The 18,179-nt window shown below is 32.3% G+C and overlaps 2 pseudogenes; both read left to right on the forward strand.

Annotated features, from left to right (window-relative positions):
• Nucleotides 1–6,660: 6,660 nt before the first annotated feature.
• On the forward strand, nucleotides 6,661–8,461 carry LOC107944648 (ribosomal RNA small subunit methyltransferase nep-1-like; annotated as a pseudogene).
• Nucleotides 8,462–10,597: 2,136 nt separating this feature from the next.
• LOC107947050 (protein NPG1-like) lies at nucleotides 10,598–17,172 on the forward strand (annotated as a pseudogene).
• Nucleotides 17,173–18,179: the final 1,007 nt, after the last annotated feature.

The raw sequence follows: 18,179 nt of genomic DNA on the forward strand, positions 1-18,179 counted from the left end.
CCCAAAACAGGGTTTAGAAGTTTGAGCCTAGCAAATAGAGGTCGCCAGTGGCTTTAGAGAAGCAGGGTTTATCAGTGGATTTGGCGAACTGTGATCGCTAGTAGGCCTGGCGAGCTGGAGTTCGCCAAAAGGCTTGGTGAGCTAGTATACGCCAGCAGGTTTGGCAAGATGGTATACTCTAGCGAGACTGGTGAGATGGTGTATGTCAGTAGGACTGGCGAGCTAGTGTTTGATAGTTGGTCTGGCAAGTTGGTGTTCGCCAGTAGGCTTGGCGAAGTAAGGATCACCAGTAGGCTTGGCGAACTAGGGTCGCCAGTGCACTTGACTAACTGTAATAGTTATTTTGGGCCGAGAGTCAAAAGTAAGAGTAGCTGAAGGGTATACCAAAATTAAGAAGTCAACTTATTTTTCAATAGAGTCAAAAGATTTAAATATTACAGAAAGTTCTAAATCATATATTAAAAAAATTAAAAATTGAATTTTTTATTTAATAAGAAATTGATTGATACAAGTTGAAAATATATCCATGAAAGTGAAAACATATATGATTGATACAAACTGAAATTGAAAATATATACAAATTGAAAATGATTGATCCAAAACTTTGAAAACTAAAATTTTATTTAATGATTGACATAAAATTTGTTTTTGCTTTGATGTTCAGTTTTGTGAGTAGTGTTTTTTTCTAGTACTTACAAAGTTAAACAACATAATAACACAGCTATCAATTACAAATTAACATGCTAATCTCTTACAAGCACAATGATAAGTTTTACAAGACATTCTAAAATCTATTTGCTTACTTACAGCTACATGAACTCTAGTTTCTTACACTAAAATTATCCAAAATGCCATACACAAAACAAAGAAAAAATGCTTATTGTTTTAATTTGAATTTCTAATAGGGGCAAGAGAATTCTAATGAAATAAGTTCAAAGAAGCATCAAATCTACAATTGAAGAGATGTGAATATTGTATAGTGATGAATAATCAAACATTTTATTAAAATTCAGTGCATGTTAAAAGAAATCAAATAAGGAGTAGAAAGAGTTTCGATATCTTAAACAAGTTAATAATTGAAAAAGTTGAGTTAAATAGCTATGTGGAGTGCGCCTCGTATTTACAAATCAACGTTGCGACGAGGAAAAGTCGACGTTCCGGCGACGCGACACTCGACATCCCAACGAAAAGAAAACGATGTCTCGACGAGAGACATATGACATTGCAACGTGATGATATGTTTCCTAATCCAACCGGGTTTTCTTCTCCCGGTTAAACTCGACTATTGTTTCCCAGTAAACTCTTATCAGTCTAGGGTTATTTTAGTCATGTTTAACCTACGAATTTAACCTATAAAATGGGCTGTTGTAACCTAAATTAATCATATTCATCATATTTGAGATTGAGAGAGTTTTGTGAGTTTAAGGAATTCTGATTTTTAGTTAAAGTGCTTTGTTTTTTCGAGATTTAGGGTTGTTTGTTGAGATTATCTTCATATTGTACTCTTTCGATTTTTGTTCATTTAGCGAAGTCTTCTTTGCTCATGGTTTGTTTTCCTATTCTTTAGAGAAAATTTTCCATGTAAATATTTGTGTTTGATCTTTCTACTTTTACTTTTTTTTCTCATTTTATATACGGGTTGATCCCCAACAAACTGGTATCAAAGCTTGGTTTCGCAATTGACACGTTCAAAGATGAAAATAAAGTTTGATATTGAGAGGTTCAACAGGTACACAAATTTCAGTTTATGACAAGTTCAAATGACGGTAGTTCTAGTTCAGAATGGCCTGAAAAAAGCCGTTACTAGGAAAAAGCTCAAAAATCTATATCAGTTAGAATGAGATAAGCTTGATGAGAAGACCTTGTTTATAATTCAGTTGTACCTCACAAACGATGTGTTGCAAGAGGTGCTTTCAGAGAAAACAAGAATAATCTTATGGAGGAAGTTAGAAACCCTATATATGATAAAGTCTCTAGCTAATAGTTTGGTGTTGAAGCAACGTCATACATTCCGTATGGGAGAAGATAACTCTATTAGAGTTCACATTAGTGGGTTTGTTTCTCTATTGAATGATTTAAAGAACGTCGAGGTTCAAATTGACAACAAAGATCAAGTTATGCTACTATTATGCTCTTTTCCCCTTCATATAAGTCTTTCAGGGAAACCCAAATTTATGGTAGAGATAAACTCTCATTCGAGGAAGTGAATAGAAACTCGTTGAGCAAAGGCAAACTCGACAATGAGTTTGTTTCGAGTAGTAGTTCAAGTTGGAAACCCTCAGCATTTGTTGTGAGAAGCCGAACTGATTTGAGGTCGAGGAATCGAGACCAGTTATGCAACTACTGCAAGAAGAAAGGTCACATTAAGGTAGATTGTCTCATTAAGTTCTCTACATATAAGTTAAGTTGAATATAGAGTTGTGCGTATGGGGAATGGATTACTCTGTAAGATAACTAGTTTGGATTTAGTGAGTATCCTGCAAAGGTTTAGATAGACCTGCAATGGGCTCAAAAAAGGAGGTATGAGTAAATACGAGTCAAGGTAGAGATTTGTGGAGTGTGCCTCCTATTTAAGAATTGACGTTGCGACGAGAAAAAGCCGATGTAATTCAACCAAATTTTCTTCTCCTAGTTAAACTTTGCTATTGTTTCCCAGTTAAACTCTGGTTAGTCTAGGGTTATTTTTGTCACACGCCAAAATAGAGCCTAGGTGTTTTAAGGATATACCAGGAATTTTAGCCTTAGAGTGTTCGAAATTTATGACATGATTTAGCGGTAATGTTTTCAATTATAGTTTTTAGAAAATTAAATCAATTTCTAAATATGAATTCTAAATACGTTTAATTTTGCAAAAAAGAACTGATTTGTAAAAGAGTCAAAACTCAGATTTTAAAATTCAAGCTAAAAACGCCCATTCTCCAAATTATTTCACATAAAAACAACCCCAAAATTAGTGTTTGCCATCCCTTGTTCTCTTTTGCTATTCCAATCAATTTTGAACTCCAATTCCTAATCCTCTTTGATTTCTATCACCCTTGAACCATAAACCTCTATAAAAACCAAGAAAAAAAACTTCATCATCTACATCATCTACATCATCTTTTCCAAACATGGGTTTTTTTGGATTTGCGTCAAAACTCATTTTTCTTCCATCAAAAGTAACCATTTGACTTTCTATGAGTTTTAATAGATATCTAGTCCCTTAAATTGAATTTGTAGCCATTGAAACGCATGTTTTAAATAAAAGTCGAAAATTAGGTCTTTAATAGTGAATTTTAAGGTTTTGCATAAAAATGTAGTTCCAAAGTGTTTTTCAACTTATTTTAACATAATTAGAATGTTTCTAAAGTTACTTTGAAGTTTTGTTAAAGATTTCTTGAGTTTAATGAATTTTTGGAAAATAGCCATAAAACATGTCGAAAAAGTCGATACTATGAATTGAGTATTTTATTAAAGTTTAAAGGTTGGGAATTAGTCGTACGTGAATTATAAGATGAACGAAATTGGTTTTAGGTGAAAAGATTAAGTATAGATCAAGATATTTGAATTTAAAGTTTGTTATGTTATAAGTTTCGGTTAAATGGGAACATAGCTTAGGCTTATGTTCTTTATTTCTTGTGGTGAGTTCTTAGCTGATTATTGAATGTATTTTTGTGTGAATTGTTATGTTGAAGTTCCAGATTCGATAGGACCTTCTACAAGTAGAGATAAAGGTAAGGAAAAGCTAGTTTGAGCTTTCGGCTTTTCGACGAAAGCATAATTGGTGAGTATTTGGAATAATTACTTGCATACAAGATTCAATGAATTATTTGAGAATTTAGTTGTAGTCTAAACCCCTACTCTAAATTCCGAGTGTAAGCTTCCTCATACCTATGTTATCTTGTGAACAAAGTGCTTACGTGTTTGTGAAAATGTGAATTGAAATGAAATGCTATAACATATGATATGTGGTTATGATAACTATTGTGAAAGTGCAAATATGTACATGTTATGTATATGTTAAATGTTAGTGACAGTGTTTCACTAAAGATGCAAATATGCAATGATTGTACACGGATAATCGGTAAGTGATATGTGTTTGACTTCAAATATTTTGGCCTTGTGATCTTGAAATCGTTGGATATAGTTGGCATGCCATAGAATTGTGAGTACTCACTTATATGTATAGTGATTTTGGGCGTTAAGGCCCTAGGACATGTTAGAGGGATAAGGGAATATGAGCTAAGCTCCATTCAACTGGACATGTAAGGGGAAATAAGGAGAGTATTAACTTTACGCTTTACTTTTGGGACATGTTTGACTCTATGAGTCTATGTTTGGTGTGTTGAAGATCCGCGTATCCGATGAGTGATGGTAGAACTCACTTTTATGTTTTATAGTTCAAGTGCCAAATTATCTTAAAATGTATATATATGTAATGTGATGTATGCCTAAATGAGTACGTGACCATTATGCAATTTATCTATAAAGATGTTTTGAATATTGTGATATATGTTTAAATGTTAGGTGATTATATGTGTAACTGGATATATGCTTAAAAGTGAATATGTTTACCATGTAAAATAACTAATAATAATGCACGAGTAAGTATATTATAACACTAAAGTTGGAACTGTTAAAGCTATGCTATATAGTTGTTTCGTTAATGCTTGATGAACTGTTTGCATGGTAGTTGTTCTAGGCATTCACTGAGCTTGTTAAGCTTACCCACTCCCTTCTTTAACCATTGAAGATAAGTAGTGTCGGTGTAAGCAGTGTGGCCTTCAAGGGAGTGGTCCAAGCCTATTATTTAGGTTCTATTAGTAGGTGTTTTATGCTTATTTATGTTTGAGGAATAAATGCAATGTGATAGGCCAATGTGGTAGACTCATTATAGCCTTATTGATTTTTAGACATTTTGCTGGTTATTGGTTTGGTTTATCAGGATTACATGTTATTATGCTTGAGTTCATGAACATGAGATGGATTGATGTTACTTGCTCGGACACTATTTTGCAATATTTAACTGTTAATTAGGCCGTTGAATGATTATTTGTTGAAATAATTGATGCATGAGATTTAGGAACTAAACTGGAAAGGATTAATTGCTTATGTATGCTACATTTTTGAGGTCTAGAGTAGAGATATCGATAATCAGGTTTTAAAATTGATACATCTGTGTTTTGAAACGTGCAGAAAGCCAGAATAGAGATTTGGTATCGATACCTTTGCTCGAGTACCGATACTTAGGGTAAATTTATCGATACTTCATGACATGTACCGATAATTTCTAAGACTTTAGGATTTAGTCGAGAAACTGAATACAAGTTTGGTATCGTTTTTCCAGATGGTATCGATACCACTTAAAGGAAACATCGATACCTTAGTGTCAGTACGGATACCTACGGGCCTGGTTTGAGAATTTTGCTGAATGAACCTTATGCATGTTTTAATATGTTTATAAGACTATTTAATGTAAGTTAGCTCGTGATAATGATAACTAGCTAGTATGATTGACTTAAGACCGATGAGAATAGCAAACTAACTTGTTGGATATGACATGAGACGATGGTGCGGCATCCTGATATTCGGGCTTGACGTCCAGGTCAGGTATAGGGTGCTACATTTGGTGCTATCAAAGCTCTAGGTTCAAATAATGCTCGGACCTAGGTGATTGTTGTGTGTTTAGAGTTTCGAAACTAATGAGTCTAAATTTCCCTATTTTCTTGGAATTGTTGATATAACTCTATTTGAACTGCATTTGATTGTTTGAAATGTTCTCATTGAATTGTATGTGGGGTAGGAATGGGAACACATTGTCTTTAATCTTAAAGTTTACTTGCAGGAACGAGAGTTGGATCATCTTCTTGCCACTCAGATCATTTGTTTATTTGTTTGTGTGTATGTTAGATTATTAGATATGCCTCTTAGACGTGTGAATGTGAGAGCTAGTGCTCAAGATTTGTTTATTTGTGTATGGTTTATGCTATTAGGGAACCTCAGGATCAAGATTCGAATGTTGAGATTGCGGGTATTTTTATCTTATGATCAATTTATTTATTCTTGTTAGTAGACTTAGGCACTATGCCTTCGTAAATTTTGGGTAACATAACTATTAAGTAGAGAATTCTGTTAAGGACTATTGATTAAAGAAAAAATGATTATGAGATTTATAGATGAGAGTGTCATAGTGAATAGAGGGAATCGTTGGCACAATTATCGTAGAATAGTTCGTGGTAATGAATAGAATCATTATGGAAAGTAGTAGGAAGTTAGAGAGAATAAGAATTAGAGTGCGCAGCGAAAATGTGATGGTTAATAATAGGATCAACATAGTATTGACTATTTGATTTGCTTTTCAGGTTCATTGAGAAATTGCAACAAGATATATATTTTAAAGCATTTGAGTATTTGTACAGCAAAAAAGGAAGTGTAGCTTATCATATGTTTTCAATCCTCAATATTTTGATTTTGTTTCTTTTTCTTTTATGCTAGTTATTATTATGTTTTTAGTATATTTGATATATTATAATTTTTAAATTCTTATGTAGCGTTGAGGTTTTAAAATAGCAATGAAAGTAATTCCAATAAAAAAGCTTATTATTGTCTTAATCTAATGTAGTGTTATCTTTTGCTATGTTACTTCTCATTTAAAGGATAACAATATTTCAAGCCAATAAAATGCGACGACCTTATGCTATTAAAGGGAGGAAACAGAAGAATAGAGGCGAGAAGTATGAAAAAGAAGAACAACTAGAATAAGGAAAAGAGAAAGAACCGGCAAAGTGAGTTGCTATTGAAAAGCCAATAGAGGAAGTCGAAGTTAAAGAAGAAGAGAAATGAGGTGAAGCTGGAAAAAATGAACTTGTGGGAATCCAAATTTCTCCCAGTGAGAATAACAAAAATAGGGTAATTTTTGTTCTTGAAAAGGCTCTATTAGAAGTTGCTAAAGTTGGAAAGGTATATGGAACTTAGACTTCGTATTGTGCTTAATGCTTCTGTTATCGTTTACGAGTATGAGCTTTTTGTAGTTTTTAATTGATAATTTTCATTAAAGAAGTTTGATTTTCAAATTAATTTATCTTGTTGGTTGTAAATTGTTACTGAGTTTCCAACTCAATTTATCTTGTTGGTTGTAAATTGTTACTGAGTTTCCAACTCTTGAACTCGGATGATCATGCCAATTTCTTGCGGAAGAATAACAACAATCCTGCTGATTATAGACCTGACATAACACATCAGGTTATTGTTCTCCTCTTTTTTTTTGTTATTTATTGCTATCTTTATATTTTTTTTGTTAAAACTATGATGAACTAACTGCTATTTCTGTCATTTCCCTGTAGGCTCTACTGTCAATTCTAGACAGTCCGATCAATAAGGTTGGGAGATTGCAAATTGTATATGTTAGAACTGAGAAAGATGTACTTTTTGAAGTTAAACCTCATGTTAGAATTCCAAGGACATATAAGTGATTCTCTGGTATCATATGTAAGTTATCATTGCTGAGATTATATTTCCTCTGCTGCATTTTGAAACTCTTACCAGGTTATTTCTTATTGACCTATTCTACAATAATGTAGTGCAATTAATACAAAAACTAAATATAACTGCTGTTGGTAAGTGTGAAAATGTTTTACGAGTGATAAAGAATCTCGTAACCAATTACTTTCCTGTCAACTCTCGCAAAATAGGTGGGTTTGACTTTGATTGTTGTTTCTCGTGTTGTCTGTAAAAGCCCGTTGTTTTCGGAACTCAAGTTCTTTTTCTTGCACATCAAGTTTCTCATATAGCTTAGACAAATTAGTTAAAATGAGGAAATACGTAGATGTTGTTGGTGATGATGTGAATCTTGTTTTTGTGGTAAGTCTTGTGTGACATACAATCCTTCTCTCTTTATTTATAGTCACTTCCTTATCCTATCTCTGTGCATGTTTTTTCAGGTGGGTGCGATGGTTCATGGGAAAATAGAGTTAGATTATATAGATGATTTTATAGCAAGTGAGCTCCACATTCTTATTTGTCTGTTTGTTACATTGTGTTGCGAAAATTTCAAGGATCTTGATTCGTAACCCTCGAATCTCATAATAACGATTGAATCGAGCAAGCTAAGGCAATAGGATTGACGAAAGCTAAATTACCATGCTTATATTGGATATAGATATAAGTGTATGATTCTCCAAGAATATGCATTTGCTGGAACCATACTCATAGTTGACGATTATCCAAATCTAAGATTTATTACGCTATCTAAGACTTACATTTTACAAGCTTGAAATTTGTTTTTTATCATGCTTAAGGGGACAAGGCCTACACTTACATGGGTTTTTTTTTTCTTATTGCAATATCCGGTTATCCACTAAGTGCTGCAATGTGCATTACAAGGATTACTGAAGCTTTGGCAGATAAGTGGAGCATATTGAACACATTTATTATATATGTCTCTCTCTGTTTCAATGCCTTCAATTTTGGGATAGATTATTAGTGATTAATTACTTCAATTTATAATGTGGTACATTTATTTTATGTGGTTATTTTTAGGGAATATGCAATTCTCTTGTTTAGGTAATATATGGAAGTAAGCAACTTGAAAAATATTTTTAAGAGAAAAAGATGTTATTTGATAGAAATGACAATAGACCAAGACGGGATTATGCGTACGTGTTAGTATGGACAGCAATGGTCAACATATTGTTCCGTTAAAAAAGACAAACCAATGAGATTCAATTAAATCATAATAAAAGGAAGTTCTAATTCAATCAATCTCACACAACACTAAAAAAAGCTACAACACTTGTTAAAATAACAGATAAAATACACTAATATACTTTTTTTTTTTACTTTTTTTATACCCTAAAAGCAGTGTCACAAATCTTTTTTTTTTCTAAAAAAACCTCAAAACTAGAACTTTAATTTTAAATAGAATGAAACATAAAAAAGGTTTTCTTTTTTTCCGAAAAAGAAATTTTCTTAATCTCCTCTAACTTTTTTTAATTTTATTAAAAAATATATTTAAAATAATAAATAAAATAAAATAATTTAAAAAAAGGCAATTAAATAGATTAATAGATAAATACAAGAAGAGAAGGATAGTAGAGTTCTCAATAACTTTCTTTTTATTTTATCAGAAAGTTCAGCGGGAAAGTGAGAGATGGGAAGTTGAAATATATATGATTTAATTATAAAGATTTAATTTTCAAAATAAAATCATTAACAAAATTGAGCAGCATAAATTAAAAAAATTAAAATTTTATATAGAATTAAGTTGTTAAACCATCCCAATAATGTCTGCTAGTTGGATAGATAATATATTTTTTAAAACATTAAAATTTCTTTAATTTTTTGTTATATATAATTTTAAAAAACTATGTTTTCGATTGCATTTTGGGTTTTTAAAAAATTACGATTTTCACATATTTCTTTTTATTGCTTCAACTTTGTTAATTTAGTTAAATTTATTTCCGAATTTGTAGCAACATTTTATTTGAGGACCAACTCCTATATATCAGTATCAAACTTCATTAATGTAAACTCTAGATCTTCTTTGTCTTTTTCTTTCTAATATAAAACTTTCGCTCACTCTTTCTTGGGTGAATATATTTGATAACTAGGAATAGGATTAAAATAGTTTTTTTTATTAAATTAATTAAAAGATTAAATCAATGTAGAATAATAAAGCAATTTAACTTTTATTTTTGTTTATATATATAATAGCATAATGACTTATTTGACCCTCTAATTTTATAAAAATAATTATTTTAGAATGAATGGAAAAATATTAACTTTGCTGATGTTGAATTCACATTATATGTCATGTCAATAATTAATTATTTTTTTAATTTAAAAAAAATATATTTTTATATTTTTTTTAATTTTAAAATATTTAATTAATTGATAATATAGCATTTTCATATATACTACATAAACAAAGTTACAAACTAAATGTTTTAGAAACTCTAGAATTCTCTAGGATTATGTATACTTGTATAGCATATTTAAGAGTACTGTTTGTAACCATTAGATGGAGAGGGCTTGGCCTATAAATAAGTACAATAATTTATTTGTTTAGTAATAATTAAGTAAAAATTTCAAAAATAAAGTATTTTTTTAAATTTAAAAGATTAAAATTTATACATTTTTTTTAAAATATTTTAAATTTATTTCCACATATTTTTTATTATTTTACATTTACATATAAAGTAGAAAGAATAATTTTGACAAATTAAAATTTTCCGAGCCAATTTCATTTCAAATTGTTATGTTACTCAATCTTGTGCTTTTTTTAAATTTAATTATATATTTATATTTTATCGATCAATATAACAATTTTAGTGTATATAGCTTCTTAATATTTGTATATTATAATATAAATATGGGTTAATATTTGATACAATTTTACCTATCATTTATTTTTTGGTATCACATGTTTTGAAATCAATGTGGTCAGTTTTGCATTGGTTTCATTTGTATTATTTTAATAATAAAATTCTACATATCATTTTTACAAATTGAAATAAATATTTTTATAAATCTTTAATGATTTATTTAATTTAATTAATTAAGTTTTTGAATACATGGATGGTATTTGTAAAGTAAATGGTTTTTTTGGTGCAATTACTAAAAAAAAGAAGGGAAAGAAATCAGAGAGAAGGGGAGTGACTGACTGACAGGCCTTTGCGAGTTAGGACCGCAAACAGATCCGAATCTTTCGTCCTCTCTTCCATTCCTATTTCCTTCATTTGACTTTCTTTCTTCCTTCCTTCCTTCCTTCCTTTTGCAGATCCTTAACCAAAAAACATGCGGCATTGTCTTCACATTTTTTTCTTCTTCCAACTAATTAATTGAATAATAAAGCTGAGCTGAAACCGATACAATACGAATTCCACAATCTCATACACCAATGGCCGATGATGAAACCCCTAGCCAAACCCAAGAGTCCTCTACGGCAAGAGAGTTTTCTGCCAATGGGACTTCCATGAGTACCACTGATGTCGAAGCCAAACTCGACAAAGGCAATATTGAAGAAGCTGAATCTTCTTTACGCGAACGCTTGTCCCTTAATTCCGAGGTTTGTTTTTCTTTCTTTTTTTGGGGGCGGCGGGGGTGATCTGGAATTGGGAGAAATTAGATTTTGATTTGTTTGGTTTTGAAGGAAGCGAGAACTCTTTTGGGAAGGTTAGAGTATCAAAGAGGAAATGTAGAAGCGGCACTTCGGGTACTTGATGGGATTGATCTGCAAGCTGCAATCCAAAAACTGCAACCTTCCGTAATGAGCATATTAATCCTAATTCTTCTTCTGTTTCTTCTTCTAATTATTCTTCTTCTCATGAAAATAGTTGTGCTAATCTTGATTCCCAGTCCCAACAAGCTGCCAGACTCGTTCTTGAAGGCTTTTACTTAAAGGTCAAGTCCCTTCAAAAGCTCGGAAAATTTGCTGGTATGGGAAGAAGTTTAGCATTTCGCCTTCCTTTTATGTTTAAGTCGTACTTAGAATGGAAATATAGCAACCTCTCTTCCTTTTCTATACCTCAAGAAAGTTGAATTTTGTTTTCATTGGTTTTGTAGAGGCTGCTCAGGATTGTGCAAATATACTTGATGCTGTGGGGAGGATATTTCCTCAAGGAATACCTGATGCCCAAGTTGAGAGTAAATTGCAGGAGATGATCAGTAAAGCGGTTGAGTTACTTCCAGAGCTTTTGAAGCAAGCTGGTAAGTATCAAGAAGCAATGGCTGCTTATAGACGTGTACTGCTCAATCCATGGAACTTAGACAATGATTGTTGTGGGCGAATTCAGAAAGCATTTGCAGTTTTTCTCTTGCATAGTGGGTTGGAGGCTGGCCCTCCTAGCTTAGGTGCTCAAGCTGATGGTGCTTATGTACCCAAAAATAATTTGGAAGAGGCTATTCTGCTTTTGTTGGTTCTTATGCGAAAAATTCACCATGGTGATATCCAGTGGGATCCATCTGTTTTGGATCACTTAATGTATGCGCTTTCTTTATGCAGCCAGACTCCCGTTTTATCGAAGCAACTTGAAGAGCTCAAGCCTGGAGTATTTTATCGTACTGAACGTTGGAATCTCTTAGCTCTTTGTTGCAGTGGTGTGGGACAGAACAAAGCTGCCATGAATCTATTAAGAAAGTCTCTGCATATAAATGAAAGACCTAATGATCTCACAGCATTATTGTTGGCTGCGAAGATCTGTAGTGAGGATTCTCAGCTTGCAGCTGAGGGAGTAGGATATGCACAGAGGGCAGTCGATAATGCAAAAGGGGTGGATGAACATCTGAAGGGTGTTGGCCTTCGTATGTTAGGTCTTTGTTTGGGAAAGCAAGATAAAGTTTCTTCCTCTGACTTTGAAAGGTCCCGTCTTCAGAATGAAGCACTTAAATATTTAGATTCAGCACTTTCCTTTGAGCAGGATAATCCTGATATAATCTTTGAGTTGGGAGCTCATTATGCAGAGCAGTGGAATTTGAATGCTGCTTTGCGTTTTGCGAAGAAGTACATTGATATAACCGGTGGTTCTGTAATGAAGGGTTGGAGATTGCTTGCTCTAATTTTGTCGGCTCAACAGCGTTTCACAGAGGCTGAGGTGGTCACTGATGCTGCATTGGATGAGACTGGCAAATGGGAGCAAGGACCACTGCTCAGGCTGAAAGCAAAATTGAAGGTCTCCCAGTCACGACCCATGGAAGCTATTGAAACTTACTGTTACCTCCTTGCTTTGGTTCAGGCCCAAAGAAAATCATCTGGTCCTATGAAAATTGATTCTCAGGTTCAAATCTGAATTTTAATTTCTTAAATGTTTTCAAAGAAAGAAAAAGCTTTTCTTAATAATGTTTATTTTGAATGTTTTTGTGGTTGCTTTTGCCACATTTACATGTCCCTAATGCAATATGTCTGCACTAGTAGTACCAAGTGGCGTAGGTTGTCAAATTGCATCATTTTCCATAGAAATCAAGCTCAGTAAATCACTCTGTTTCTTGAACTGATGAAGCAAGGTTCTTATTTTAAGAATGTATACACACACATGCGAATTATGACATCAATGTGCTTTAATTGTGTTACCAATTAAAACTATTCTGTTGGTTTTGGGTTTCAAACATCTGATGCTTGCGTCAAGTTGTTAAACTGTAAAGCTCTCCCTTGAAACAAGAGTGAAAATGAGTCTACATAACTGTCTCATGGAAGATGGTTTTTCTAGAGCAGACGCCACAACTTAGTGTCTTTTTCAGACTTGTCTGGCCATTGTGCGTGATATATGAGGGATGATGACATGGTTTGATAGAGGACAGAAATATGCTAGTTGAGGGATTAATTTATCTAGGACTTTCTTTTATGCTTTACAAACTTGATTATAATTTTTCAGAAATGTAGGCTAGTTTTAATTTATTTAATTTCCAAGTATTAGGTTTTTAGTGTTATATTTGGTATTTGCAGGTCTAGCTAGCTTATAAATGCGTATGTTATTTTAGTTTTGATTAGGTTCTGGGTGATGAACATTTCTTTTTTTGGATTGAAGGATGATGAACATGTGAGATATTGATTATTGAGATTTTCTTCTCTATTGATTCATTATGGTATTCTCCCATGATTCTTTGTGTTTTTCTTTCTCTTCTATTGGTTCCTTCTGGTTTCTTCCCTGATTCTCTGTGGTTTTTCTTTCCTATGTCTGTTTCTTCCCTAATGTTCTATGTTACTTCCAAATTTTTTTGTCTGTTTTCTTATTTTCCATCTAATTTTCTATTTTCTATCTCAGTCCCCTACTTGTTCTACGTCAAGGTTATACAATTATAAAATTGCAATTAGCAAAAAAAAAAAAAAAAATAAAAATAAAAAAGAAGAAGAAGAAGAAGAAGAAAGAAAGAAAGAAAATTGCAATGCAATGTACGTATGGCAAGCCTAGAAATGTGGATGATTTACTGTCATATGTGAGACAAAATCCTATTCTAAGAAGTAAGTTCTGACTTAATTCAGGATCCTTACCAAAAGAGGGAGGGAACAGCCATAGAGGCATTACATGGAACAACCAGAAAAGCCCTTGCTTTTACTGATCTTATGTATGGATCCAAACCGAGGGCAATTGAATAACAGGGTCTATTTGATCAACCCTATATATTGGAAAAAAAGGCTTAGTTTGTCACTGTTTTTTTTAGTCAAAAGGCTCTATGTTGGAATTTGATGACATTGCTCTTTCCAATATTTTCTATTACCTTGCTATTATTGTTAGATTTCTTATTTTCTCTTTTCTCCTTCAGGACCTAAAGTTTGCGTTAGGCCTATCCTCTGAGTGTTATAAAAGTTTTATACTTCGGTTGTTATTGCTTCCAAATTAATTCTCTTTTTTTACCTGATAGGTTGACGATGATAAGGTAAAAGAATTTGAAGTTTGGTATGGCCTTGCATCTCTGTACTCTAGTCTTTCACACTGGAAGGATGTAGAAGTATGTGTGAAAAAAGCCAGGGAGATGAAACAGTATTCTGCGGAACTGGTGCATACAGAAGGCAAGATTTAAAACCTTATTTTACCAAATGAACCATCTTTTTCACCTCTACTTTCAACTTGTTAAGCTTATAGTTACTCCTTAATTTGCTAATCTATTTATGAAATCAGCTCTATACATTCAAGTCAACCTAGCAGTTCTCATGGACTACCTTCTAATAGATTTGGTAGATATCATAGATGCTTTGGCGATGATGTATGAGGCTGAAATGTTAGAACACTTGGATATAGGTAACTTAAATAACTACAGCTGCATCCAGGACATTTCTTGGACATGTTCACCGAACATTTAAAATCTGTTGTGTCTTCTACTGGGTAGAAAACTTATCCTCTTGACAAGATGATTGTCAGAAAAAAGGGGAAAAAGGATCTAGGTTAAGTAATGTTGGTCTTCTTTAGAACTTAGGTAAGTTAAAATAACCATATGAAATCCTTAGCACGTGATCAAAAGGGGCTTCTATCTTTTGCTGTCCAAACATTAGAAATCAGATAGTTTAAGCTGCAATTCTTTTTTCTATATGCTATTGGTATCCTCAGAAGTTACTGCAAGCAAATAATAAAAATATAAAATTCATATTTATGATTTAAAATGAGAAAATGACAAAAGGAAATTCAAACATAATGGCTCTACTTAGAATAAAATCATATGAAACTGAATCATGCTTTTCTATATTCATGAAAATGATGTTCTTAATTCTTCAGAAGTATTACTTTGTTTTTGTATCCAAAATGCAAGATTTGCTTCTTCTTCTTCTTTGTTTTTTTGCTTTAAATGCAATAAGGCAAAAAGTATAATGCAAAATTAACAACTCAAAAGAGCTTCAGAAATTACATCTTTTCTAGAATGGTGGGAGGTTAATGTTGAGACTTACTTTGGGTTTTCTATTCTTGGTGAGCTTTTATTTTAGGTCAAAGAACTGTTTACAATAAATTTGTCCTATTTTGTTGTAAGGTTTTCTTAACTATTTATCTCAAATTATTTACATCATCATGATTAAATTTTGTTTATGTGGTTAATTCTAGCTTAGCTTAAGAAATATCATGGGGTTGGAGTGATGCACTGCTATGTAGTTTTGATCATATAATGACTAGAGGAGGGTTAGCAGTTACCTCATCAACAAAATGGAACTCTTTGTGTACTTATTTTTGCTCTATTTATCTTTGAGATTGTAATTGATGTGGCTAATATAAACAAAACTTTTCTTGGCTAAACCAAGACCTGATTTGGTTAGTTTGGCTTGCAACTTTGGTGCAATCAAGGTTTACAGTCCTTAATGTTCAAAAGGCTAACAAAAGAATTTAAGAAAGAGATACATAATGTGTAGTTTGCTTTTGCATTATGTCATTATGTTTGGGTATTTACTTGTTTTATGTTCTTTGATTTGATCAACAGCATTATATTATTTCATAGAATTAAGTATATGACTAGATCAGATTAAGTGTCATTGCTTGTGGTTCTTACCATCATTGTGTAGGATGTCAAGCACGGTGGGCTTCATTTCTAATATAATGAAATGGAGTGGAGATTGTACAATGTTCATTCCCTTCAGTAGGATTTTGTTAATGAACTAGTGTTTTTTTTATATTCAGTGCTGTTTATGATATTAGTGTATGCATGTATATATAAATCTATTTGTAGGAAATAATTTATACAAAAGTTTATGAATTGGTTTCTTTAATGTTAAAGAAGGGAACAATTATGTTTTTAGAGTTATAATTATGCAGAGAACTAATGGTAGAAATTCCAGAATCTAGATAATTATAATGGTACTAATAGTTTGTTTAACGAACATTCCAGGCTTTATGCATCAAGAACGTGGAGAAATTCAAGAAGCACTGGCTTCATATATCAATGCTAGTTTGCTTGACCCTTTTTATGTTCCGTCCAAGGTACGGATTGGTGCATTGTTGTCCAGGTTGGGATCTAACTCTTTGCCTGTGGCGAGAACCTTACTCTCAGATGCTTTGAGGATTGAACCTACCAACCGTAAGGCTTGGTATCACTTAGGTATGGTATATAAGGATGATGGTCGCCTTGCAGATGCCATAGATTGCCTCCAGGCAGCATCAATGCTCGAAGAGTCAGACCCTGTCGAAAACTTCAGATCTATCCTTTGATCGGCCTCCATATTTCAGGTACTAGAATCTAATATATGCTCATTTTATCTAGTATTTGCTGCAAAATCTGTACATGTGATGCTAACCAATATTAGCTTCCCCTACATATGTCATGGGCAGCCTCGGGGACGGTCCAGCACACAGACCATGATAATACAGGGGTCTCTTTTGTACTCTTTCCTGTTTCTTTACTTAATGTTCTTGGTGCGAAAAAAGAAGAAATCAAATCAAAAGGAAATGGAATTTGAAAGGAAATTACAATCAAACAGAAGGAAAGAAAGTACCAGATCTTGGGGGTTCAAATTATAGTAAATGTGGTAATGGGGGCTCTCAAATGGTCTTTCTAATGGTATTTTGCTTAGCATGCTTAATGATTATATTATATGTATATTTATAAAAAATCTTTGTTTTCTTTATTCATTCTAGAGGTTCAAGGATAAAGAGGGGAAAGAACTAATTTTTTCATTTATCATACTTTTTAAAAAAAAAATTATGATTGGGTGATGGTGTCTTACTTGACGGTAGAATTGTATATCTTCTTCTTCTTGAAATAAATAATATATATTTTGGATGAGAATAATTGTATAATTCAAAACTGAGCTATAAAAAACCTATGAAAATTATAGTAAGAAGAAAAAGGAAAAAGAAAATATAAGACAATGGGAAGATAATACTCTGTTATTGGACTACATAAGTTTGTATATAGATCCTCAACTATCATGTCATAATACGAATATGATAATTAAATCTCGTTTTGGTGTTATAGAATTTATTACGTACATCCACTTTCATTTAGGATTTATAATGCTCCTTGAAAGTTTTATTAGGTAAACAAATCTTGTGAGATAAAAAATTATGAAGAAAGTCGCAAGTTTTCTTGTAATTTAATTCAACAAAACCATGGTAAAGGAAAAGATGACAATATCATTTAACATCTTTGAATCAATGTATTTCAATTTTGTTTACTAACTCTCCAAATATTACTGTTGGTAATGCCTTGGTCAAATTATTACTTCGGAAACACATTTTTATCTTGCTATGCTTTGAAATTATTTTTACATGATTTGAAGAGACATCAATTGATATTTGTTTTGTCAAACGTCAAGATATAATTGTACCTCCATGATAAGTGCATATTTATGATATGTTTTCGAGTCATTTGTATTTTTGTGTTTTGGCTTGTTTTAAAGTAAAGTTGCCTAAATTTAGTCTCATTTTAGTGTGTTGTTTACTTAGGTTAACCATGATAGGTTATATATGCATTTTAGTTTAAATTTTAGCATTTAAATAAATTTGGTTTGGTTTTTATTTTTTGAAAAAAAGACTGAAAAAAGGTCTACTCAATTAATAGAATCTTTGATCACGAATGCATGAATATTTTCGGGATAATCCGTCGCAAAGGTCCAATTACAAGATTTTTTAATGGTATCTTTACAAATAAAATTGGCCATTTTATTACAAATACAACTGGTCCAACAAATAGAAACAGACTCAAATATTTTCATAGTTTTAAGAATCTCCTTGATGCGCGTGCCCATAATGGTGATCTCCAAATCATGTTTTTTTACCCTGTTTGTTATA

The sequence above is a fragment of the Gossypium hirsutum genome, chromosome D12, assembly GCF_007990345.1.
Source record: "Gossypium hirsutum isolate 1008001.06 chromosome D12, Gossypium_hirsutum_v2.1, whole genome shotgun sequence".
NCBI lineage: Eukaryota > Viridiplantae > Streptophyta > Magnoliopsida > Malvales > Malvaceae > Gossypium > Gossypium hirsutum.